Source organism: Scyliorhinus canicula, chromosome 2 (assembly GCF_902713615.1).
Source record: "Scyliorhinus canicula chromosome 2, sScyCan1.1, whole genome shotgun sequence".
Classification (NCBI taxonomy): Eukaryota; Metazoa; Chordata; class Chondrichthyes; order Carcharhiniformes; family Scyliorhinidae; genus Scyliorhinus; species Scyliorhinus canicula.
Window position 1 is genome coordinate 167,839,862 of NC_052147.1, and position 25,195 is coordinate 167,865,056.

At 44.0% G+C, this 25,195-nt stretch overlaps 1 protein-coding gene across 4 annotated transcripts in view; it reads left to right on the forward strand.

Moving 5' to 3' along the window:
* The first annotated feature begins 4,711 nt into the window (after positions 1–4,711).
* LOC119961672 (diacylglycerol kinase beta) overlaps positions 4,712–25,195 on the forward strand; it is a 797,376-nt gene continuing 776,892 nt past the window's right edge. For all 4 annotated transcript variants that reach the window (XM_038788967.1, XM_038788974.1, XM_038788981.1 and 1 more), the window contains exon 1: positions 4,712–4,961. The gene's annotated coding sequence lies outside the window, so the exon portion shown is untranslated. The remainder of the gene's footprint in view (positions 4,962–25,195) is intronic.

Genomic DNA, 25,195 nt, shown 5'->3' on the forward strand with positions numbered 1-25,195 from the left:
CGTCCCATTCAAATGGATCGATTGTTATCGATTACCCAGATGAAACTAGACATTTTAGCACCCAGATTTCCCACTGTTCCATATATGGAGTAAGGTTACATGTGGACCATATCTGGAGATGGACCCCTGTGGGGTCCTGCAGACTTTAAATTGGCAACTCCATTGGGTGTTGTGAAATCTGCCCCGAGACCTCATAATTGAGGGCCAGAGAAGCTTCTGGATAGGAGCAAAGAGAGGTATAACAAAGAGGCATCCAGAGACCCTCCCCAAGAAAGACTCGGCTCAGAGGCAACAGAGAAGATTCGACATCAGAGAAGAAGATGGAAGGAAGGAGCATACAATACCCACCTTCACTGACCGAGGACTTGAGACAACCGAGACTCAACTGGATCCTCAGCTCGATTGCGTTCATCGGCACGGGTGTTATTAAGAATTTGGGGATTATTGTAGTTGGGATAATTTAAAGGGAGTAACTGTTTTATTGCATTTGATAGTAAATTTGGTTGAATCACAAACTTGCATTTGTCCTTTGTTCATCTCGCAAATAAGAGCATCTGGGTAAAACATTTGAAGAATAAACTAGTCAAAGTGTCTGAAGTTTTACAGACCCTAGGATACAAGTTGTTGGGCCCTGTGGATTTGTCAGATTTTAGTTCCTTAAATTTCACTACTGTAATACTTTTTATTTTCTGATATTCCTCACTCTTCTTAGCCCTTTTGCCATCTTCTATCTGGTATGTAATTTGTCTTGACAACAATGGAGAGAAATTAATTGTTCAATATCTCTGCCACTTACTAATTTCCCATAATTTGTCCTGTCTCTGCTCTGAGGAACCATAATTCAGCTATGTTTTCCTCTTATATACACGTGTATATAATGCCTTAAATGCCAATAACTGTATAATGACAATTATACTTACAATTTTAAATAACAGCGTGCACAATGGGTCCAAGTAGCCCTGAATCATGCTCTTTCAAACCGATCTTCTGACTTCTGCTCTGTATCTTTCCACAAAAACAAATAGTTGCACGTTATGGGAAATCAAACCAGTATGGCAGTGTTATATGCATTGGACCTCAACTTTGGACATGCTGGAATTGTGTTATACAAGTCTATCCCACCTCATAGGTTATGCAATAGCATTTCACCATCTATTGATTACATTTTGAAGTACAGTCATTGTATGGCCGCCATTTTTCACACCTATTTGCCTGAGACAAAGAACACATGTACATTTGGTGGATTTAATTGACAAGAGGAAGATTGATTCAGGACATCAGTGGAAAGGGATTTTATGCATTTAGCTAAAAGGCAGGCTCTCAGTTTATTGTCTGATCCTCGAAAAGACAGTGCCTCAGACAATCAGCACTCCCTCAGTTCTGCAGTGAAATGTTAGATTTCAGTATGCAATTAAGTCCTGGAGTAATTCAGGTGAGAGCGACATCATCTGAGTTAAACTGGCTTTAAGATGACTTAAAATTTATGTTTATATATGGGAAAATGAATACACACAATTGTGACATCTGCACTACCAGTGAAGTATTTTAGGGCCAATCAACTTAATATACTAACAGAAACAAACTCAAACAAATTAAAAGGGACCACTTCTGGTAGGGCCACTGCCCAAACAAAACAAACAGCAATGGAAACTTGCCAAACATTGAATCAAAATGTGATTAAAGCCGTCGATAAAGCAATCCAACCTCTGTGGTGCCCACCGGACATGGAGGACCTTGATGGTGCTGTGGACTCCGGATGCTCCCTCTTCAGCGAACATAGAAATGCCAGTGAATCGTGGAGGAAACACTTGAATTAATTTGATAACTGTTATGGGCCAGGATTTAGAGAACACCAAAATATATCATGGAGTTCACCTGACCCACAACTTTTAATAGATTTTGGTTATGAAGAGCACAGGGGCCCACTTACCAGGTGTTATGCAACAGAGATCTTAAGTATTTTTAAACAATTTATTCTATGAATCCAGTTAACATTTTAGAAACACACAGTAAACATCTTATCAACTGCCAACACTGATAACCCCCAAAGATATAGTACTCTATAGGTAAGCCTTAATAACTTTCCTAACAACATCCATAAGCCAAACATGCTTTTTTCCTCCAAAAACAGTAGGTTTGCAATCCTTACAGAAACAGGTATTACTTTGAAACTATCAAGTGATCTGGAGACATTCTTTAGCATGCAGAGAGAGACCAAAATACACCTTCTTGGTTTGGATGCAGCTCCCCAACTGAAAACCGAAAGTAAAACTCAGAGCCAAAAACAGCTTCCAGCTCAAAACGAAAGTAAAAAGCAGAGCCAGAGCCCAGCTCCAGCCACACAATGGCATCATTGCAGCCACTTGAGAAGACAAACATTTCTTAAGGTGACATTCCAATGATATAACCAATTAAACATAGTGTTTAATAATTAGTTTTGAAAAGGGCAGCATGGTGGCGCAGTGGGTTTGCTCTGCTGCCTCACAGCACCAAGGTCCTAAGTTCAATCCTGGCTCTGGGTCACTGTCCGTGTGGAGTTTGCACATTCTCCCCGTGTTTGCGTGGGTTTCGCCCCCACAACCCAAAGATGTGCAAGGTAGGTAGATTGGCCACGCTACATTGCCCCTTAATTGGAAAAAAATAATTGGGTACTCTAAATTAATTTTAAAAATTCTTATTTTTGAAATAGTAATTGGAAGTTACCAGGTCAGGAGGGTAGGAGTTAATTGCAGAGCGAAGAGTTCACTGTATGATGACGAATGAAAAACTATTGAATAATTGTGAGAGAGGGTTTGGAACGATACCCACATATAATAGTAAATGCAGTAAAGAGGCACTTTACAAACAGTAGATTAAAATTTAAGAATTGCGTGTCGACCCAATGGTCAAATTGGTGAATGGGTTAAATATAATTAATTAAATGCTGTTAAAAAATTGTTCTCAGCCATTTTATAACTATCTGCAGCAAAATCCTCCCGGAGGGGAAAGGGTTACTTCAGTCCAATTCAGCACGGGTATTGTAAATATATTAACTTCTCTGCAAGTACTAAGATATCTTTGCGGATGAATCAAGTTTACATTTCACTCAGAACACAATATACGCACAGCAATGGGGTAACGTTTCTCAGGACTAGACTCCACATAATATTCCTAATGTGTACTTTTCTATAATTGCCAAGGCCAAAACAAAACCCTTAACCTCGCAGAGTTTATCTGATCTGTTTTGCGAGATGACCATGAGCATTAATTTCTCAACAATTAATGTCCCGCTTGGTTGTTAACCCTTGTCCGTGAGGTAACAGCACTGAGGATCTCTCGGCGAGGTGAGTTCAACTCGTCAGCAAATTCATCGACTGTGGACATCAATAAACCTGTCTCTGATTGTAACCTAAATGCATTCTGTCACTTTAATCGTAATTTGCAGGGTTGCTTTACAAGTGTTAGGATGCACCATTGTTTCCCTCCCGCTCGAAATCGGAAATCAGATGGAAATATGATTGATTATGTGTGGGCGGGTTCTTTCTGCAAGAGCAAAGCAACGAAATTCTGCTTACGGTATTTCTAAACTTCCCTGGCCCCTGCAGCTACATTACTGCACTCTGGAAAGTGTAAAAAGGCTGTAGTCATGTCAGTTGGCGTCATGTCCCAAAATATATCGTGTTTACATTTGGATGAAGTCATAGCAACCAAGACAATCCTTCTGTTTACTTTGTATTTATGTGATGGGAAACGACTTAATCGTTTTTCATTGCAGCAGTAGACAATTCCAGTTAAACGGTATCGAAATCCGTGTTTTCCGAGATGTAACGAAAGGTTGGGATTTGGAGGAAGCACGTGTGGCTGTTGGTTTACTTATTGGGTTTAATTTAGAATATGGGGGAAGGATGTACATGAAACCTTGCAGCATCAGAAATGCAACATGCAGGTTGTCACTATTCATTGCTTGAGGTGTCAGATAGCCGCAAGTGCCCGTTCCACGTGTGTTAATGTTTATTTCTGCTGTACCCGGGGAGGAGGAACTGGGATGTCTCAATAGTTCTGCGCCCTCTGGCGAATGACTGACGATGAACAAATGGGAAAACAGCCGACCCACAAGTTGCTGCCTGTGGCTGGATGGAAGGTGTAAGCATTCCCGATGAAAAAGCGGGTGGCACAGGTCTCCACTTCCCAAACATATTTTTAAAAAATCCCTGAGACTGTAAAATCATGAGCCTTACACACACACACACACCACCACCACCACCCTGGATATAGGCAAACTTTTCTAACACACTCCACGGCAAATCGCAATGCCAATTGACTGGCGGGTGTTGTGGGATCGTGCTGTGCACACATTACTGCCCTGTTTCCCAGCGCAGCAGTGACGACATATTTGATTAGCTGTCAGGCGCTAGTTTGGATTGACCCGTCTGAATTCGAGTCTTTATTATCAGTTTCGGAAAAGAGAGGGGAAAAAAGACTGCCATTTAAATATGGTAGGATGGGAATTAGCACCATGCATTCCCCATTGCAGAAAGAGTCTCCTCCCTTTTGCACATTGGAGCAAACTCTTGTGTTTCTGTTTATCACCATTTGTTTCTGCTTTGATCCTGGACTGGATACAACGTGTCTATTATCTCAATGGCCAGGAAAGGGCGCGCGGCAGCTTCAGGCTCGCTCTCCGCTGCCGCGCGTGCCCCCCCGCGCGCGCGATGAGGAGGGGTGCGGTTACGCGCGGCTTGGATAGAACGCGCGCCCCCGACACCAGTCATCAGAAACTCCTGTCCGACCAGCTAAAAACACAAGACAACCTTCGGGTAAATTGAAATAAAAGTACAATAAAAAGGGAGCGAGGAGGAGAACATTTTGTTTCGCATTGACCCGGTCACGGAGGGAATTCTTCTTTCCAACAACAACATAAAAAGAAAGATGAACAGCTGAATACGTTTATTGTGGAGAGAAGAACTGGAGCCGGGCGTGAGGTGAGTGGATAAGAATTTAATTAAAACAAAGATAGGGAAGGATAAAGCAGCGCCGCTTGTGGAAATACAAATATGTTTTTATTTTAAATCAGACTTTTTTTTGGTGTTACTGTTTGGATCATTGGCACTGAAACGTGTCAGCGCTGTGTTTGGGTTTGTGCAGAGAGGCTGGCGCCTTTAGCAAAGCGATCCGCCTGCTCTTCGCTCCTGTTACCCGGGCTGTGCTGGGGAAGCGGCAGGGCGCTGGTCCACTGCCACTGCCCAACTATTCACACCCCCCCCCCCCCCCCCCGCCCCGTCTAGCGCTTCTCTCCCCTTGCCCAGCGCTTCTCTCCCCTTGCCCAGCGCTTCTCTCCCCTGGCCCAGCGCTTCTCTCCCCTGCCCTCCGCCCAGCAGTTCACTCTCCCTGCCGAGCGGTTCACTCTCCCAGCCGTTCACTCCCCCTTGCCCTGCCCAGCGCTTCATTCCCCCTGCCCTGTGGTGTGTCTTTCCCCCCCGCGCACGCCCCAGAAAGCGCACTTGGCTCATGTTCTATTCACACGTTAGCCTCTCGTGTGTCGATTTTAAGATATTCGTGTTTCTAAAGTCTGCGTGTTTTGAGAGATGCGGAAACCTCGGGCGTTCCGTGCCCCTTGTAAGACGGCAATCATAAATGTGACAAGTTGTGTCAGCTCGTCTGGAGGCAGCGAAAAGTTGCACATTGTGCAACAGTGTTACCGCAGTTCTTCATGAAACCGATGAGCAGAGGGGAGGGGGGTTCTAAGCTTACCATGGGCGTTTTGCTTTCTTCCAGTGTTTTATGTTGAAAAAAACATATGAGTAAAATCGACTGTTATGAAGTGTGAAGCTCTTCTATAAAATGTTTATAAACATTGGATTTTCCAAACACGTAATCATACCGCACCTAGCTCCTAACTTTACATTGCTCCTCGTTTCCTTACGTTCAGAATTGATAATCAGCAAATTGGAAATGTTGTGTAACTCAACAAATATTGATAAATTAATTCCATTCTGAAAGATGACAGTTGAAGCTTGAGTTTTACTGTTGTAAAACGTTTTAAATGCTTCAAAGTTATTTATAATTCTCTAATTCAATGTATTGAACCTAGTCAGATTGAACCGAAGATGCCTTAAACAGCGTCTTCCATCCTAATCAACGGTTTTAACCCCGGTGTGTATATTTAAATAATATAGGAAAGAACCTGAACTTTGACTTTCAAACAAAATTCCAGATTAATTTCCCCAACGTGTTCAAACCTGTTCTATTAGGTGCCACCAATCTAAACAAATGAGAATGATCAAATTGCTGTCTAAAATAGATGGATTTCTGACGATGTAATATTGGCCTGCTGATTAACAATGGCCTTTTTTAGTATTCAGGAGCAATAAGCATGAAGATGCAGAAAACGCTCAAGTGAATGTCTAATCCACTGTTTTGACCAGAGGGCTTTAAGAGTGAGACTGGAAGAATAAATGGCTGAAATCTGAGTGCAAAGCTTTGGTTTACTGAACTAGCAGAACTTTAGTGGTTTTCTTTTTTGTGGAGCTGCTGAACGTTAAGATTCATAATAGAAATCTCATACTGGTCAGATGAAATTGAATTTTCCATTTAGATATTCATAGTTTGCATTGCTCATATCTCATTTACTGTGCACAATTCTGCCACAGTAAAGTTCATCACATATACTGGAGCACTTGCTTTTCAGTGTTCCATTCAATTTATCAGCAGTCCTTGTGATGATCTGTCCATGTTGTGGTACAAAATGGTGGTTTCCAATTTATATTTGAACTTGGTTGTTTCCATCTTACTACTCAAATCAGTACCGAGATAGACATTCTTTTTTGCTTCATTTAAAAACTAGGAGAGGCCCATTTGATTGCTGAGAAGTGTGACCCTTTTTGTTTAATAGTTTATAGCCACAGGCGTTTAAATTGTCAGTTGAGTGGTTCTCGGTAGCTAGTGGCCTTGTATAATAGATAATGTTTTGATCTCGTGGCTTGCATTAATATTTTGTGACATGGCCTTTATTCTTTTGCTTCGTGTCGAAATGAGAGAATTTAAAGACTGCAAACTTAGATATCTGAATATCTAGTGTAGTAGAATGTCACCTAACTGATCATGCACAGTTATCTAAAGGCCTAAATATTAACCTTTCCCATTCAAAAGGCATGCATTTGTGCCATGTGTATTTGGTATGTATTAACAGGCACACATCCCCGGAGGTGAAATTAAATTATAGGGAAAATGTGGAAAGAGATCAAGAATAGTTAAAGTTTTGCATCAAAATCTTGCATCAGATGAAATGTTAACATTAAATTGTCAGATACTGAGAAACTAGCTTTGTTTTTCCAGGTTTTAATATTTTTAGTTTTGAAAAATGAAATGAAAATCGCTTTTGTCACAAGTAGGCTTCAAATGAAGTTACTGTGAAAAGCCCCTAGTCGCCACATTCCGGCGCCTGATCGGGAGGCTGGTACGGGAATTGAACCGTGCTGTTGGCCTGCCTTGGTCTGCTTTGAGCCAGCTATTTAGCCCTGTGCTAAACCAGCCCCTACTACTATTTTACTTCATAGCCTTCGGAAAATACTGAAAGGAAACAATGACTGGGTTAGGTGGATTGGCCATGCTAAATTGCCCTTAGTGTCCTAAAAAATAAGGTTAATGGGGGGGGGGGGGGGGGGGGGGGGTTGTTGGGTTACTGGTATAGGGTGGATATGTTGGCTTGAGTAGGGTGATCATTGCTTGGCCCAACATCGAGGGCCGAAGGGCCTGTTCTGTGCTGTACTGTTCTATGTTCTAATTTGTGAAATGAAATTAGTGAGGCAGAGGCATTTTGATGTATTACAGAAAAATCAGTCCCTTAGATGGTAATCCCCATCTGCAAGCAAATTATAAGTACACTTTTCCAATGCAATAATTCGGATTTTAAAAAAAAATAGCACCACCATTCTTGGGTGAAATTAGCTTTTTGTTCACCAAGATGTAATTTACGTGTCATGTATATTTTATCAAACAATAAATGTAAAACCGTTTGACGCTAACATTTTCATTGCTTCACCTCATGATTTAGCTGGATAAGATTGGGAATAAATAAACAATAATGGTGAAGAATGTCTCACCTAGTCATTGCCGAGTTAACAGTAAAGATATTCCGTGGGTTCTGAAACCAACCATTTAAAAATTATAAATTGCCTGTGTTGGCACTCACTGTTCAAGTGACCCCTGCTGGAAAATGCAATTTGGCCATAAGTTTGGCTGTGGCATGCTCAGTGCCCAAGTAGCTTCAGGAATAGCCATTTGGGCAAGTGCTTCTTAACATCTTTGGAACCATATAACATAGGGGTCAGAAGAGCCATGCTGCATCAGTGTCAGGAGGACAGGAGTGGAGAAAGTTAGCAGGAAAAAAATCTCAAACCTTCACCTTTGTCTCATCCAGTTTTTTAGATTTGTGTTCTGGTAAAAAGAGCAGTAGAAATCCAATTCCCTCTGTCTTCTAAAATGAATTTCTGCATGAAGAATAAAATCCAGCTGAAATGCAGAACTACTAGTTTACTGTTGATTTAAAAAAAAAGGCAAATGTACATTCCCCATGTCAGTATGACCTATATTTAAATACTGACTATAAATTCTTGTTACATATCTTGCTTCACACAACCTGTGCATGAAAACCTTTTTAAAATAAATTTAGAGTAACCAATTTTTTTTTCAATCAAGGGGAAGTTTAGCGTGGCCAAACTACCTGCCCTGCACATCTTTGTGTTTGTAAGGGTGAGACCCACACCGACATGGGGCGAATGTGCAAACTCCACACGGGTCGGGACTGAACCTGGGTTCCGGGCACTGTGAAGCAGCCATGCTAACCACTGCGCCACCGTACCGGCCTCTGTGTTTGAAAACAAATGTAATACTTAAATATTGCAAAATATTATCTGTCCAATAACCTGGAACAATTGATATCTAATCAGTGATTTTGAATAACATCAATAGATCTTGATTCGGCCCATATGCCGAGAGTGCCTGGTGAAACTTTATACACTTTTCTATCGTTTTTATTTTTCAAGCGTGTGAACATTGTGATTAGAAATTAAACATGCTACTCCGAAGGGAGAAAATTGAACGTATACTTTTCAGGAGGACTCAGCATCATGAGGCAGTGATGCTGGTGTATGCTGGCTACCGTATCTATACCTGTATATTTTCCTTTTACGCTTGAAAAGTTAGGTCCCACGCTGACATTTAGATTATTTGGCATTATAAAGCAAGATTCCACAACTGGGAGGTTAATGCATTTATAAATAATCGTGTTAAATTGCTTGATAGTGCTTCTGTGAAGCACCTTTTCAGCAGGTTTATAAAAACATTTAAGAGCTAAATATAGCGTACAAAACTTAAAGTAGTATAATGTTTACATTACATTGAAAGAGCTATATAAATGCAAGTTTTGTAAATGTAATCCAACTGTACAAGGCACAATTAAATTTCCTGAACTTAGGTTAGGTATGCGCAGCAATTAGAATTGATATTGTGTGCAATATATTCTCATGCACAAAGCAGATTTTTTGAAAATATTTTCACTTCCTGCTTAACTTCTTTATCTCTCCATAGCATGTAATGTTTCCAGTCGAAAGACCTCATTGGTAGGTACATGAGTGGCCCAGGTGACACATCTGCCGGCAAAGAATTGCTTAACCTTCAAATTAGGGCATTATCATGATGATAAAGCTAAAGTTGATAATTCACCTGAGTTAACAGTGAGCATATATGCAGGCCCTGACACTGTGATGCAGCAGAATGGTGCTGCAATGCTCAAGGATGCCTTTGTCTGATCATTATGTGGCTGTGTCATATTGATAAAGGTTTCTCTAAAAAATTGGAAGATCTAAAAATATGACCTTAATCTAGGTTATTTAGAACAAAGAAAATTACAGCACAGGAACAGGCCCTTCGGCCCTCCAGCCTGCGCCGATCCAGATCCTTTATCTAAACCTGTCTCCTATTTTAGAGAAAACTATTTTAAGAAGGTGGCATGTGAAAGAAACTACTTCCAGATAGTATCTTCTTTATCCTTTTCGTGACGTGGCCTAAATCATGTCATATTTGTGGTTACCAGAGAGCTGAAGAGTAGAAGTAGTGTTTTATTTTTCCAGTGTCTTTTTTTTAATCTACACAGTTTTGAGTTCATCCTCCCGTCTTCTGTGCCAAAGCTTCACTCTTGATGAATTGCCATCATCCTCCTTCAGGCTTTTTGAATACAAAAGGTTCAAAGCACTGGCATCTTTTATTTTTGTATATTATTTTTACATACCAGCTTCAGGCAAGTGGCACTCACTATTTTGTAAGCTTTATGAATAGCTGCAGAACCAGTCTCACCAACACATTTCATGTCTGTTGCAGGACTGGTCTCGCGTAGGATGTCTTGTGAATTACCACAGAACTGGTATCATTCTGACCTGCCTTCTGCAATGCCACAGAAGGATATCAGTCCAAAAATTAACAGGAAGATTTACCTGAATCAAAATCAGTGTAAAGCGATAGAGCAGAGCAATCAGATTTCATTTGTATCTTGTTCCTTACAACCAGGAAACTGAAGAAGAATGCAAGAAAAGTTGATTTTATCAGTGACTGTCACCCTTTGTTTCTACCCTTCAGTAGGCCTATGTTAAATTAGAACTCTGCGTGACATAGTCTAAAATGCTGCATGTGACAAAAATAAACTTGTACTGAAATTTTGATCTGGTTTATAAAAACATTTAAGAGCTAAATATAGCATATAAAACTTAAAGTATTATAATGTTTAAATTGCCTTCAATACTTGACAGTGCTAATCTGTTTAGGATTTAGTATTTAATTATTGGTAACTTAAATATATCTAAGATTCAGGTTAATCTTAATCTTGGGGCAGCACAGTAGCATAGTGGGTAGCACTGAGGCTTCACAGCGCTAGGGTCCCAGGTTTGATTCCCGGCTTGGGTCACTGACTGTGAGGAGTCTGCCATTTTCTCCCTGTGTCTGCGTGGGTTTCCTGCAGGTGCTCCGGTTTCCTCCCACAAGTCCCAAAAGATGTGCTGAAAGGTGAATTGGATATTCCGAATTCTCCCTTTGTGTACCCAAACAGCCGCCGGAATGTGGTGACTAGGGGCTTTTCACAGTAACTTCAATGCAAGCCTAATGTAAGCCTACTTGTGACAATAAAGTTTGGAAGCTACTTCTCTTCCATTGTTTTTGTGATATACTTTATTCAAATTTTCAATTTTGTTTACAAATATCGCAACAAAGAATAAAACAAAGTAATTATCAGTGCAAACCAGGTACAGTACAGAACATGATTGACTGCAAATATAGGAACAAAGAAGATGGGATGAATTTAGCACAGTGTTCTTAAGGAGCTAGTGCCTTCAGTTTGATATCAGATCAATCCAATAACTGGATAATAACAGGTGAAGGGGGAAAGGAGTAGAAGGCCATATGAATACGAAATAGAAGCAGTTTAGGCCGCACACCTTCATGTGTTGCGAGACCAAGACTTATAATATGGCTCATAGAAAGCCCAACAGGAGAAAGTCAGACAAGGTAGAGCCTATAAAGTTAAGGTGATGGTCCCATACTCTATGGAATGCATCAGACGTAGAATGGATCACAGAAGTCAGGAATTCCATAAGAATTCATTTCATGACTAATTTACGGCAGTTTTGAATTGAATGATATTTGTCAATAATCCAGGGGCACAGGATATACTTATCAGCTGCAAAATCAGGATATTGTACGGCCTTTTTTAATTTAGTATCAGAAATTCTCCCATCTGCAAGACCTAGAATTAGGAACATTAGATTAAGTTCTAAGGTTCTGTCAAAGATCTTCTCCTGCTCTCTGACTACACAAGACCAATAGGATTAAATCTTTAATACAGGTCCATATCCAGGGTATATTATTACCCTTGACCCTCAGGCAATTTAGGGCATATCGGGGATATATCAGGATCAAACCTGTGTCTAAGACTAGGCTTGCTATACAAGTGGTGCAGTATCTTAAATTGAGTCTCCTTAATTCTATTGCAAACAGACATTTTACTGACAATGTCATATACTACCTCGTATCTCCTCACCAGTGTTAGTTGCCAAGTCATTTACCCAAGACTGCAAGATACACAATGTACTAGCGCAGGAGCTAGAACATAAGGTATCATAAACCTTGCTGATTGCCTCTGTCGGTTCCACAGAATTCAGGATTTTCCCCACCCGGAAAATAGAGGAGTCAAGATGTAAGGTGGTCTTATTAAGAGTAAAGTCTCTTTAAGTTGTAAATACTTAAAAAGGAGTGTTTCAGGATGTCAAATTGTTGGGAAAGATGCTCAAAGGATGACCAGGAAGCTTCTGTAAACATGTCTCCCAACCTACAAATGTCTCTATTCATCCATCCACCCCTAAAGAAAATAAGATGAGAAGCCAGTTGATACACCTAATATTCGGGATGCATAGACCTCCCCTTAGCTCCTGGGAGCTGGAGCTCAGTAAACATAAGGCAAGTCGTCGTCTTATTCCAGATGAACAAACTGATCATTCGGTTCATGTCCTTTTAAAACTCGAAGTGACAGCAAGATGGGCAACATCTGCAGGTATATAACAATCTAGCTAACACGTTCATTTTCATCAAGGCAATCCTACCTGCCATGAAGCTGGCAGGGATGACCAACGAGCCAAGTCCCACCTAATAGAAGCAATCAACTGAGGGAAATTGGCCCCATACAATTGCCAATGAAAGGGGGTAACCATGACACCCAGGTACCCAAACCCCAATGGGGACCACCAAACCCGTCGGCTCTCCCACCGAGACAGCCTCCAACTTTGTAAAATTGATGTTATCACCAAAGAAAGCACTAAATTTATCCACCACGCTAAGGATAGCGGGAACCGAGACATCCGGCTTCGTCACAAGACCAGCGGGTCCGCATAGAGCATAGTCTTGTACTGCTTATCCCCACCCTCCAGCCCCGATATTATGGGGTCCCACTGAATAGCCTCTGCCAAAGGCTATGGCCAGCGCAAACGAGGGGAGAGCCCTGCCTCATTCCTCTCTGGAGCCCAAAGTTCTTGGACTTAAAACGATTTGTAAGCACTGCCACCATAGGCCTATGGTACACAACACCTGAATCCATTTAACATAGTCCTCACCCAGCCCAATTCTCTACACCGAGTACACCAGATAACTGCACTGAACCCCACCAAAGACTTTCTCTGCATCCAAGGAGATCATCATTCCATCTAGAGCCTGCTTCAGAAGGCCTGAATCATTTCATCAATTTCCGAACATTGTTACTGGAGAACCTGCCCTTCATAAACTGGGTCAGATCCTCCTGAGCCATCGTTGGAAGGTTACCCTCCAACTGTCTTACCAATACCTTCGACAACAATTTCAAATTAACATTCAAAAGAAAGATTGGCCTGTAAGAGGCTCATTCCTTCGGATCTTTAGCTTCTTCAAATTCAGAAGATGTTGGCATCCCAAAGTGTCGGTGGCAACAGCCCAGCCTCCGAAGAGTGGCTGTACATACCCACCAAAGATTCTATTGACCGATCCTTAAACTCCCTGTAAAATTCACACCCAAAACCATCTGGTCCCGGGGCTTTGCCCGGTTGATGCTCCTTAATAGCCGCAGCCACCTCGGCTTTTGAGATAGGAGCATCAAGGGCCCAGGCAGCCTCCGCCCCGACATCCTTTTTGTCCCACAGCAAAAATCCCTCCCCTGTCAGCAGAACATTTCCCCCCGAGAAAGCGATGGACTTCGCTAGAAGGAAAGGGCTGGTGGCAGACTGAGGTCTTTGACCTTTGCTGCAGCGCTCACGTTAAAACAGTTTCTTGTTTTTTGGACATTATTTGTAATGCTTTCTGTATTGATTTGGGACCTGCTGCAGAGCTGTGTGAGTTAAAGTTTGCATTTGCACTGATGGATGGAGTTGTGAATGTTAGGTGTTGGATCTTCTGTTTTTTTTTCTGTTTCTTTCGGGTAATTGTGTTGGGATTGTTTTTCTTTTGCATATATGTGGCCGAGCGGGGGGAGGGGCGGGAACAATAGGTTGGAAAATGTCTGGTGCCATGGACAGGGGTCACCAAGCTAGCTGAGTGGGCTAATTCACAGAAGCACAGTGGAGGGTGAGCAGATGTTATGCTTGTTGAAGGGGGTGGTTTTCATAGTGCTGTTACTAGGGGGGGAGGGGGGAAATGTTCTGCTGACAGGGGAGGCAATGTTACAGGAGACGCTCCTTAGAGTAACTGATCAGATTAGATTAAGGAAGGGATGGGTCAGACATGTTTTTCACTCTGGGCTGGATTCTAAGACTAGAGGGGTACGATCCTGATTAACAAGCAGTGTCATTCGAGGCGGGAGGAATAGTTGCAGATGCGAGAGGCTGTTACATTATGGTTAGGGGGAAGCTTGGGGGGCTGCCGGTGGTACTCGTGAATGTGTATGCGCCAAATTGGGATGGTGTGGAGTTCATAAAGAGGATGTTGTGGAAGATCCCGGACCTGGATTCGCACAAGTTGGTCATGGGGGGGGGGAACACTGGGTATTCAGCAACCACGGTCTTGGACCATGTCCCGCACTGGGTTGGCCTACAGGTGAGCAAGGAGGGTGGCTAACACCCGCACTGGAGACTGGATGTTGGACTTTTAGCGGATGAGGAGGTGTATGGGTGGCTGAGGAAATGTATCCAGACCTACCTGGAAGTTAATGACACGGGAAGTCTCGGCTGCAATGGTCTGGGAGGTGCTGAAGGCGGTGGTTCGAGGGGAGCTAATCTCGATACGGGCCCACAGGGAGAAGGTAGACAGAGCAGAAACGGACCGATTGATAAGGGAAATACTACAGGGTGACAGGAGATATGCGGAGACCCCAGAGGCAGGACTTTTCAGGGAACTTCGGAGGCTACAGGCGGAGTTTGGCTTGTTAACTACAGGGAAGGCGGTGGAGCAGCTGAGGAAGGTGAAGGGGGCGATTTATGAATATGGAGATAAGGCCAGCAGAATGCTTGCACAGCAGCTCAGAAAGAGTGAGGCAGTGAGGGAGATTGGGAAAGTAAGGGAAGGGGATGGGAACCTGGTCGGAGATTCAGCAGGCGTTAATAAGGCGTTTAAGGAGTTTTGTAGCAGGCTGTATGAGTCGGAAACCCCAGCTGGACCGGAGGGGATGAGGCAATTCTTAGGGGTGGGTTGAGGTCTCCGAAGGTGGACCAGGGGTTGGTAGAAGGGCTGGGGGCCCCGATCGTGTTGAAGGAAGTAGCAGATGGGCTGAACGCCATGCAGTTGGGTAAAGCCCCGGGGCCAGATGGGTACCCAGTGGAGTTCTATAAAAAGTTCTCTGGGGTCGTTGCTGATGAGGACATTTAATGAGGCAAGGGAGCGAGGGGTGCTTCCTGCGACGATGTCACAGGCCACTATCTCACTGATCCTGAAGCGGGTCAAGGACCTGGAGCTATGCGGGTCCCACAGGTCGATCTCTCTACTAAATGTAGACACCAAACTGTTGGCCAAAATCTTGTCCTCAAAGATTGAAGATTGCATTCCAGACATGATTGGGGAGGACCAGACGGGATTCGTTGAGGTAGGCAGTTGGCGGCCAATGCAAGAAGTTTGATGAATGTGATCATGATGCCCCCAGATGGTAGGGACGTGGAGGTAGTGGTCGCGATGGACACAGAGAAGGCATTTGATCGGGTGGAATGGGAATATCTGTGGGAGGTACTGGGGCGGTTTGGATTTGGACGGGGCTTTATCAACTGCGTCAGACTGCTGTATCAGGCTCCCGTGGCAAGCATACGGATGAACAGGTTAACATCGGACTATTTTAGGCTGCACCGGGGGGACGAGGCTGGGATGCCCCCTCTCCCCACTGCTGTTTGCCCTGGCCATAGAGCCGCTGGCAATTGCGCTGAGAGCCTCAAGGGGCTGGTCCCGGGGTGGGGGGGTGGAGGTGGAGGTGGAGGTGGAACACAGAGTTTCGCTATATGCAGATGACCTGCTCCTATATGTTTCGGACACATTAGAAGGAATGGAAGAAATTATGAGGATTCTGGGGGAATTTGGCCAGTTTTCGGGTTATAAATTGAACATGGGGAGAAGTGAGAAGTTCGTGATCCAGGCAAGGGGGCAGGAGAGGCGATTGGGGGAGTTTCCGTTAAGAGTGGTGGGGGAAGCTTTCTGTACCTCGGCATCCAGGTGGCGTGGGAATGGGAACGGCTACACAAGTTAAATCTGGCCCGACTAGTAGACAAATGAAGGAAGATTTCAGAAAGTGGGACGCGCTCCAGTTGTCGCTTGATTGGGAGGGTGCAGACAGTGAAAATGACGGTCCTCCCGAGATTCCTGTTTCTGTTTCAGTGTCTCCCCATCTTTATTCCACAGTCCTTCTTTAAACGGGTCAATAAGGTGATCACTGGCTTTGTATGGGCGGGTAAGACCCTGCGAGTTTAAAAAGGGGATGCTGGAGCGTAGCCGGGGGGAGGGCGTGCAGGCACTGCCAAAGTTTAGTAATTATTATTGGGTGGCGAATATGGCCATGATTAGGAAGTGGGTGGTGGTGGGATGGGTCGGTGTGGGAGTGAGTAGAGGCGGCATCATGCAAGGGCACTAGTTTGGGGGCATTGGTAACGGCACCTCTGCCATTCCCGCAGGCGCGGTACTCCACCAGCCCCGTGGTGGTGGCAGCCCTGAGAGTCTGGGGGCAATGGAGGAGATATGTGGGAGCGGAGGGAGCATCGGTATGGTCTCCAATCTGCAATAATCACTGGTTTGCCCCGCGGAGGCTCGATGGAGGGTTTCAGAGATGGCAGAGAGCAGGGATTGAGAGGATGGGAGATCCATTTATAGAGGGGAGCTTTTCCAGACTTGGGGGGGTTGGAGAAATTTGAATTGACGGGTGGGAATGAGTTTAGGTACCTACAGGCACGAGATGTCCTACGCAGACAGGTCTCAACCTTCCCGCTCCTACCACCAAGGGGGATACAGGACAGGGTAGTTTCCAGGTGGGAGAGGGGAAGGTTTCGGACACTTATAAAGAATGCATGGGGTCAGAGGAAACGCAGACTGAGGAGCTGAAAAGCAAATGGGAAGAGGAGTTAGGAGGATAGAGGATGGTCTCTGGGCGGATGCGTTGAGTAGGGTCACGCGTCCACAACATGCTTCAGCCTGATACAATTTAAGGCCGTTCACCGGGCCCATGTGACAGTGGCCCGGATGAGCAGGTTCTTTGGGGTAGAAGATAGGTGTGCAAGGTGTGCGGGAGGGCCAGCGAACCATGTCCATATGTTCTGGGCATGCCCGAAGCTTAGAGGATTCTGGCAGGAGTTTGCGGATGTCATGTCCAAGGTGTTAAAAACATGGGTGGCACCGAGTCCAGAGGTGGCGATTTTCAGAGTGTTGGAAGATCCGGGAATCCAGGAGGAGAAAGAGGCAGACGTTCTGGCCTTTGCTTCCCTGGTACCCCAGAGACGGATATTATTAGCTTTGAGGGACTCAAAGCCCCCGATGTTGGAGACCTGGCTATCTGACATGGCTAGCTTTCTCTATCTGGAGAAAATCAAGTTCGCCCTGAGAGGGTCAATGTCAGGGTTCGTCCGGAGGTGGCAGCCGTTCGTCGACTTCTTTGGGGAAAATTAACTGTGAGCAGAACGGGGGGAGGGGGCTGGGGTTTAGTTTGGCTTAGAGTAGGGTGTTAGAAAAGGTGGGAGCTGTGAGGGAGGAAGACGGCTTTTGCACTATGTTTATATTTGTATGTACACTGTTTCTTCTGTTAGAATTTAGAACAGCACAGAACAGGCCCTTCGGCCCTCGATGTTGTGCCGAGCAATGATCACCCTACTCAAGTCAACGTATCCACACTATACCAGTAACCCAACAACACCCCCCCCCCCCCCCCCCCCCCCCCAATTAACCTTATTTTTTAGGACACGAAGGGCAATTTAGCATAGCCAATCCACCTAACCCGCACATCTTTGGACTGTGGGAGGAAACCGGAGCACCCGGAGGAAACCCACGCACACACGGGGAGGGCGTGCAGACTCCTGTTGTTGTTGTTGTTGTTGTTGTTATAAATGTTGTTGTTATAAAACCATAAACAACTCAATAAAATGTTTATATAAACAAAAAATAGTCACCATGAAACTGTCATCCAAAAACCTGTTCCAAACTCATCCTTGCCTTGTCTGGCCTACATTTGACTCCAGACCCACAGCAAGTTGGTTGACTGCTAAGTGCCCTCTGAAATGGCCTAGCAAGCCGTTCAGTTAAGGGGCAGTTTGGGACGGACAACAAATGCTGACCTTGCCAGCGACGCCCACATCCCATGTACGAATAAAACTGAAGTAGATTAGCTATGGTCGTGTTGAATAGTGGAGCAGGCACCGGGGTCAAATGGATATCTGTTGCCCCCATTTCTTAGGTTTTGAAAAATGGAACCAATTCTTTGTCAACACTCTTGTTATTTTGCTACAGGTATTAAATAGAAGAAATATTCCTCCTGCAATTCCTTGAATGCTGAACACCAGTTAAATTGAGAGCAAGTGAAATTTAATGAGGCCCTACAGCACAAAATGTATGATCTTGTACCTTTACCAGGGAAGTGTACATTTAAGATCAAAGGTGTTTTCTGAACAGAAGCACTAGTGATATATTTTGAGGCAAAAATTATAGCTTGGATTGGGATAACATAAGTATGTTGATGTTTGCCGCCTTGTACAGATGTGGATATTCAGTTGCATGGTTGTGGAATAAAACCGAATATACAAATACACTCAAATCTATTCCGCTTGGAAGTAATCTTGTGAGACAATGAAGCGTGACTTTCGGGTAGCCTCAGATTAATTCAACATTTGACTATGCTCAATTTCTAATTTTTCCCACCTTGACATGCTAATTCGCTCTCATCAGGAAGATTTTGAATTTATCATTGCAACATAGGTGGTTGTCTAGACAGGTCATCTTCCTGGCAGACCTTTTTAATCTAATTACCATGTGCATTTGTCATATAATGCTTTTTGGTGATCAAAACGATGGAGAGTAATTTGTAGATATTACAAGGGGTAAAGCAGTTTTGATTATTTCTAGTCATAGGGTTACAAAGAAATGTCACATTTTTGCGCCTCCATACTTGTGCGCAGTTATTATACCACATTTACATATAATAGCACCTCCAACTTGTTCATAACTAAAGAAGTGTCATTGTAAATGTACCTTGAGATAAATTTAGAAAAAAGGGCAAATGCAGTTGAAATTGCAACCAAAGTGTCCATTTGGAAAATGTGGTTTCAAACATTCTAGTCTATGCAGCTGGATGTTTGTAGATAATTTTGTAAGTTTAAAAACTAGCAGTGAAAAAATATTTGCATTTACATTTTCACAGCCAATTAAATGTTTTTTGCTGTGTTGTCACAGTCGTTGATTTGTGCAATGTTGATCCATTTTTGTTTTGGAGACATACATACATTTTGGTCAGGACAACCCAGCTTGCTCTCCAAAAAGTATCACAGGAATATTGTGCACCTACATGTGATGGGGTCTGATTTTTGCCATCCATTCATCTACAAAAGATGACTGAAAGGCTGCAGGCAGATCTGTTTTAGATGGGGTGTCATCTTATGGTCACCTTTGGCTGAAGAGACCAATCATTGAGAGGCAGGTTCTGCCACAGGTGTTGCACATGAAGTTACCAAGTGTGAGTTGTTTTTGATGTTGGGACCCCTTGCCAAGCTGCTGTAACCACTCGTCATTGTGATGCACATAGCCCATCGACTAATTTCTCTGTCGGCTGGTGACCTCCAGCGATTGTTCTATGTCTAGGTCCTTTTTGTAATCCGTGCAAGCATGCTTAAGTGGAGCATGGGTATGATGTTGGTTACCTGGCTCCGGTGACTTCATCTTGCAGAAATTCCTTGGGTGTGTGATTATATTCCATCCTGTGGATAAGCCTGAGTCAAACTTGCCGCCTCTGTTTGAATGCCAACAAATTTGGAAACTCTGCTTTTCGTAGGTCTCACAAAGGCATTCGACACCAGCAGACCAGAGCCCTACAACATCTTGGGGCAAATTGTCAGTCTACCAAAGCTCCTCCATTCCATCCACTTCTTATGTGACAGCATACACTACTGTACAGTTTGATGACTCCACTTTTGACACTTTCAGATTGAAGAACTGTACGCTGCTGATGCTGTTGTTTACCCATATGGAAACTCTACTACAAAGACTCATGGACTGGTTTCCGATGGTCATGGTGTGAGTGGTCACGCACAGGGCAGCTCCTTCTTGAAGGCACAGAAAGAAGCTCTTTTTACCAGATACTGGGTGGAATTTTGATGAAAAGGCATAGGTGAATGTCGGAGGAGTAGTTTCCCCTGGGAGTAGTATGACTGTTGGTTATCAGACGTGGCAGAAAACAGTGAGAGACCAGGCTAAAGAGTTGGAGCAGGCCTGTACTAAGACTCATGGGCTATCTCCCCCATGACTGTAAATTGTTCTCCCTGACAGTAAGCATCAAGAAAACAAGGTGTTGCATATCTGCCGCTGGTGCCTCAGGAGATCAGAATTTCACGAACACAAAATATAGGAGGAGGCCATTTGGCTCTTCAGGCCTGCTCCTTCATCCAAGACGATCATTACAGATCTGATTGTGGCCTCTTTCCTTCCTGGTCCCCAAAAACCTTTGCCTTTCTTGTCGCTCAGAAACCTGTCTAAGTGAGCCTTGAATATATTCAAAGACCGAGCCTCCACTGGTGTGTGGGGAAGAAAATTCCAAAGATCAACTACTCTCTGAGAGAATAAATTTCTCCTCTTTTATTTTGAAACTGTGCCTCCTGGTTCCCCCACAAGCACAAACATACTCAGCAAATACCCTGCCAAGTCCCCTCAAAATCTTTCATGTTTTAGTAAGATCACCTCTAGTTCTTCTAGAATCCAATGAACATTGGCTCAACTATTGGACAATCTCATGAGCCAAAGCTTAGCTCATGATGATGAGGTGATGTTTTGGGATTGTGTCTGTAATTTTGGATAAAATGGAGGGCTCATGTGCTCAATTCTGAATTTTGCCCAAAAACAAGCCTGGGTTGCTTGGTTATTAAAGGTTAATGGTTGTTTTCCTGGGAACAAGGTGCAAAGAGAGTTTTACCTGAGAATAATGACCAGAGCAGCTGTGCTGGTGATGGATAGACTGTTGTCTCCGAATCATAGAATCCCTACAATGCAGAAGGCGCCAGTCGGCCCATCGAGTCTGCACCGACCCTATGAATTAGCACTCAACCCATGTCCAATCCACCCTATCCCCATAATCCTGTAACCTAACCTACACATCCCTGAACACTAAGGGGCAATTTAGCATGGCCAATCCACTTAACCTGCACACCTATGGATTCTGGGAGGGAACCAGAGCACCCAGAGGGAACCCTCATAGACACTGGAAGAATGTATAAACTTCACACAAACAATGACCCAAGGCCAGAATTTAACCCAGGTTCCTGGCGCAGTGAGACATCAGTGCTAAACACTGTGGCACCGTGCTGCCCCCAAATCCCAACAGCAAGTTTTCTCAATAGTTATACTTTCAACTAACTGTTTAGAGAATAGCTAATTACCATTTCTACCTGGATACAAGACCCATGTGCTTCACATTGCCTTGGAGATGGGCTTTTGAGGAAAAGTCCAGAGGAAGCTATTGTAGGTTTTCTAAGTATCACAAAACCACACAGACAGAGCCAGTCTGCAAGAATCAGAAATAGAGGCAGCATGTCTCTATTGTTCACCTCACAGGCTGCAGTGGGAGCTTGTGCTGTGATCGAGAATACCTAGATTATGAAGGATTAAATGAAGATGGAAGATTAGCATATCTTTGGATAGAGGGAGGGCTTTCCAATTTGTCTCTGACCACAGAAGTTAGTCCGAGAGTAGGAGTAGAAGTTAGCCGGCTGGAAAAGATAAAAGGAATCGCTTTGGGCTGGTTCCTGAAAAATGAAGTATTTACTCAGAGCGTTGTTTTTCAAACTTTTTTTCCAGGACTGGCTTTTATCAACAGGCAGCTCATCGCACCCCATGCCACGTTTGTTCACCTTTTAATGCAAAAAGAGAGCCTGCTTGGTCCTCACAATCTCACTCCAATCAGGTTCACAGGAGGAGAATGCAATGCGCATATTAGGTGCAGAGACCAGCCAGTTCCTTTGTGCCAACTTCATCTTTTGAGAACGGAAAATCCAACCTTGAAGGGTATGAGCAACAAAATGCTTGTTTTACTCAGCACTGAATGCTTCTGGGAGATCCCACTCCAGAATGCTGACAGCCTCATGGACTTTTGACATGTTTTAATGTGCTGTCACAGGTCAGGTATGGAAGTTTAGTCTTTTCATTTGGAGTCAGCTGTAAGTTAATAACTGACTCTGGGGTCTCGACCTCGAAAGGAATTTTTCGCCCTCCAATTCTCTTTCAAAATCTGAAACATTTCCTCTGTTTCACCAGTATTTCCCTGCATACAACATACATGGGTTTTACACCCTTATTTGCATTGGCAAATTGATAAAACCATACCTCAAGAAATCATCTTTATACTGTTTAGTACCAGAGTTAAGTTGTTTCATTGTAGGTTGTTAACCAGAGACCCTGGAGCTCTGTGCAGAGCTAACACTAGCACTGCTCTGTCCTACCATGGATTCTCTGGAGCAACTCTCTCCAGATTCAGATATGAGATCCTGGCCAGTAGGTACACTGCTAATTTCTGTCTCTGGCTATCTCTTCCTTGTAACAAAATGATCCATCTTCACAGTCTTCTTGTCTTACCTGGTAGCAGCTAGAAAATGGAAGAAGCTCTCCCCTGTGATTTTCCGCCAAAAGCACAAATGTACAGGATGCTGGGCGTCAGGTGAATGGGCAGGGCACCTGACCTGCTCACTGCTGCTGCTTATGGCCGGAAAATTTCTCACAGCCTCCATTTGTTCCATTTAGAAGCCAATCGTAGCCGCCATTCTCAATTTAAATGGTGGTAGCGGCCATTGGGAACTTCTCCCGCGATTGGGACTGCCTCGGGAACACTGCAACCAATCGCTCCACCGCCCACCTTTGGGTCGTGACCTGCACTTTGAAAAAACATGACTTAAAGGACAGTGTAAAATATGATGTGGAGGGAATGTTTCAATTGTTTAAATGGGGGAAATTTTCCTGTTAAAATAGCGTTTGTTCAATGTCAATTTAGTTTTTGTTAAAAGTAAAAATCTTCATGTTATCCTTTCAATCAGTAACTGGAAGTTTTAATTTCTTTTGAATAACTTGCTGATCTCGGCCGCAACACTGTATACAATACTCTTAAGTTTCACCAATGCCCTGCATAATTGTAGCAAGGCTACTTCACCTCCTGTAATAAAGGCCAATATTCCATTTGCCTTCCTCATCACTTGCTGTATCTACATGCTAACTTGTGTGATTCATGTTCAAGGCCGCCCAGATTTCTCTGTACTGCTATATTCTGTAGTCCCCCTCCATTTTAATAATTGTCTGCTCTTCCATTCTTCCTGCCGAAGTGGACAGCCTCCGATTTTCCTGCATTATACTCCATTTGCCAAATTCTTGCCCACTCGCTTAACCTGTCTGTCTCTCTTTGAAGACTCTTTGTATCACCAAAATATCAGTGTGCTCAAGTCCTTGGACAAGGGCTTTTAACCTCCTCTTATCCTGTGGCAAGAAAGAAGTGCTACCACTGGGCCAAACTGCTGTTAATGCTAACCACACTACTGATTTATGTCCAGGCACTATACAGTGCAAAGTTTAACCGGCAAGATATGAGGTGCTTTGCTGGATCAATGTGCAAGATTGGTGTATTTGTTTGTAATTTCTAGTTGTCACGTTCCAAATTTTGGAATAGCAGTGAAGGTAAAGTCCCAGATGACCACAGGCTGCTTTCCCCTTGAGGGGGATAGCCGACTGGTGGTGATTCAACCTGAGGATCGTCACAACTCGGGTGACGGGCAAGGTTGAGAAGGTGGGTCATTAATAACCTCAGCTGATAAGGGAATTGAACTGTGCTACTGGCCTTGCTCTGCATCACGAACCAGCTGTCTAGCCAAGGAATAGTAGTATCAGTAAATAAACGACTATCAAAGCAAAATAGCTCAAAAGGCCACTTTTTAAATTTGGCTGAGAAAGTACCTACATTGTTGAAAAGAAATTGGGAGCTAGTTGGTTACGTTACTGTTGATGTTTTAAGTGCCTCAAAATTGCAGTTCAAGGGAGGAGCAGCTGTGAGAACAAAGAATGGAGGAGTCAAAAAAGAATGAGTTAGAGTTCAGGTACCCGACCCCTAATCTGGCGTTCCGAAAAGGTTGGGTGCCACACTATAAACTATAATCCCCATCAGGTGTCGCTGTTCGTGACATCCCGGTTGTGTCACACCCATTCCCTGCTCTTGGGTACTGCCTTATTTATTCCATGCTGGGATTAACGGCATGGAGGCCAACCTCTTCCATCCTCATCCCTTCTCTGAGGGCAGAGAAATCAGTGAGCCTTAAGTTTTAATTAATTATTGTGTACTGAACATCTGCAAAAATACCAACCTGTGCCTGGCACATAGCACTGCTCGCACACTCGGTTATCAAAATCCACGACGCGGCTTTGGACAAGGTGGGCCACGTTCTATACCTTGGGATCCTGCTGTCAAAAGGGCACATTAACGACTTGGTTCAATCCTGCCTTCAGTGCCAACACTGCCTTCAGTTGCCTGAGGAATAATGTGTTTTGAAGACCAGAACTTCAGGCTCCATCCACAGAGCAGTACTGATACCATCCCCCTTGTATGGCTCAGAGATGTGGCCTATGTACAGTAGGCACCTCAAAACCCGAGAAAAGTACCACCAGCCCTGCCTTGTATGATCCTATAAAACCATTGGCAGGATAGGTGCACTGACGTCCGTGCTCTCCCTCAGGCCAATGGTGCCGGCATTAAAGTATTGATGCCCGCCCCGGTCCTGCGCCCCCTGCCCCCTCTGCAGCCACCTGCGCCCCACCCCGCCTCCCTTTCTCCTCCCCTTCCCATGTGCATCCTCCCATTCCTCTCCTCCCCACAAGGAGGGGTGATGAGGGAGTGGCGAAGGAGGAAGGTATGTGTAATAATCCGCAGGAGTCCCGTCACCACACCAATATTTATTTCCAATAACTAGATACAAGAGCAGCTCCAAACAGTGCTGCTAGCCTTCCAGTCAACTTAAAACTGGGG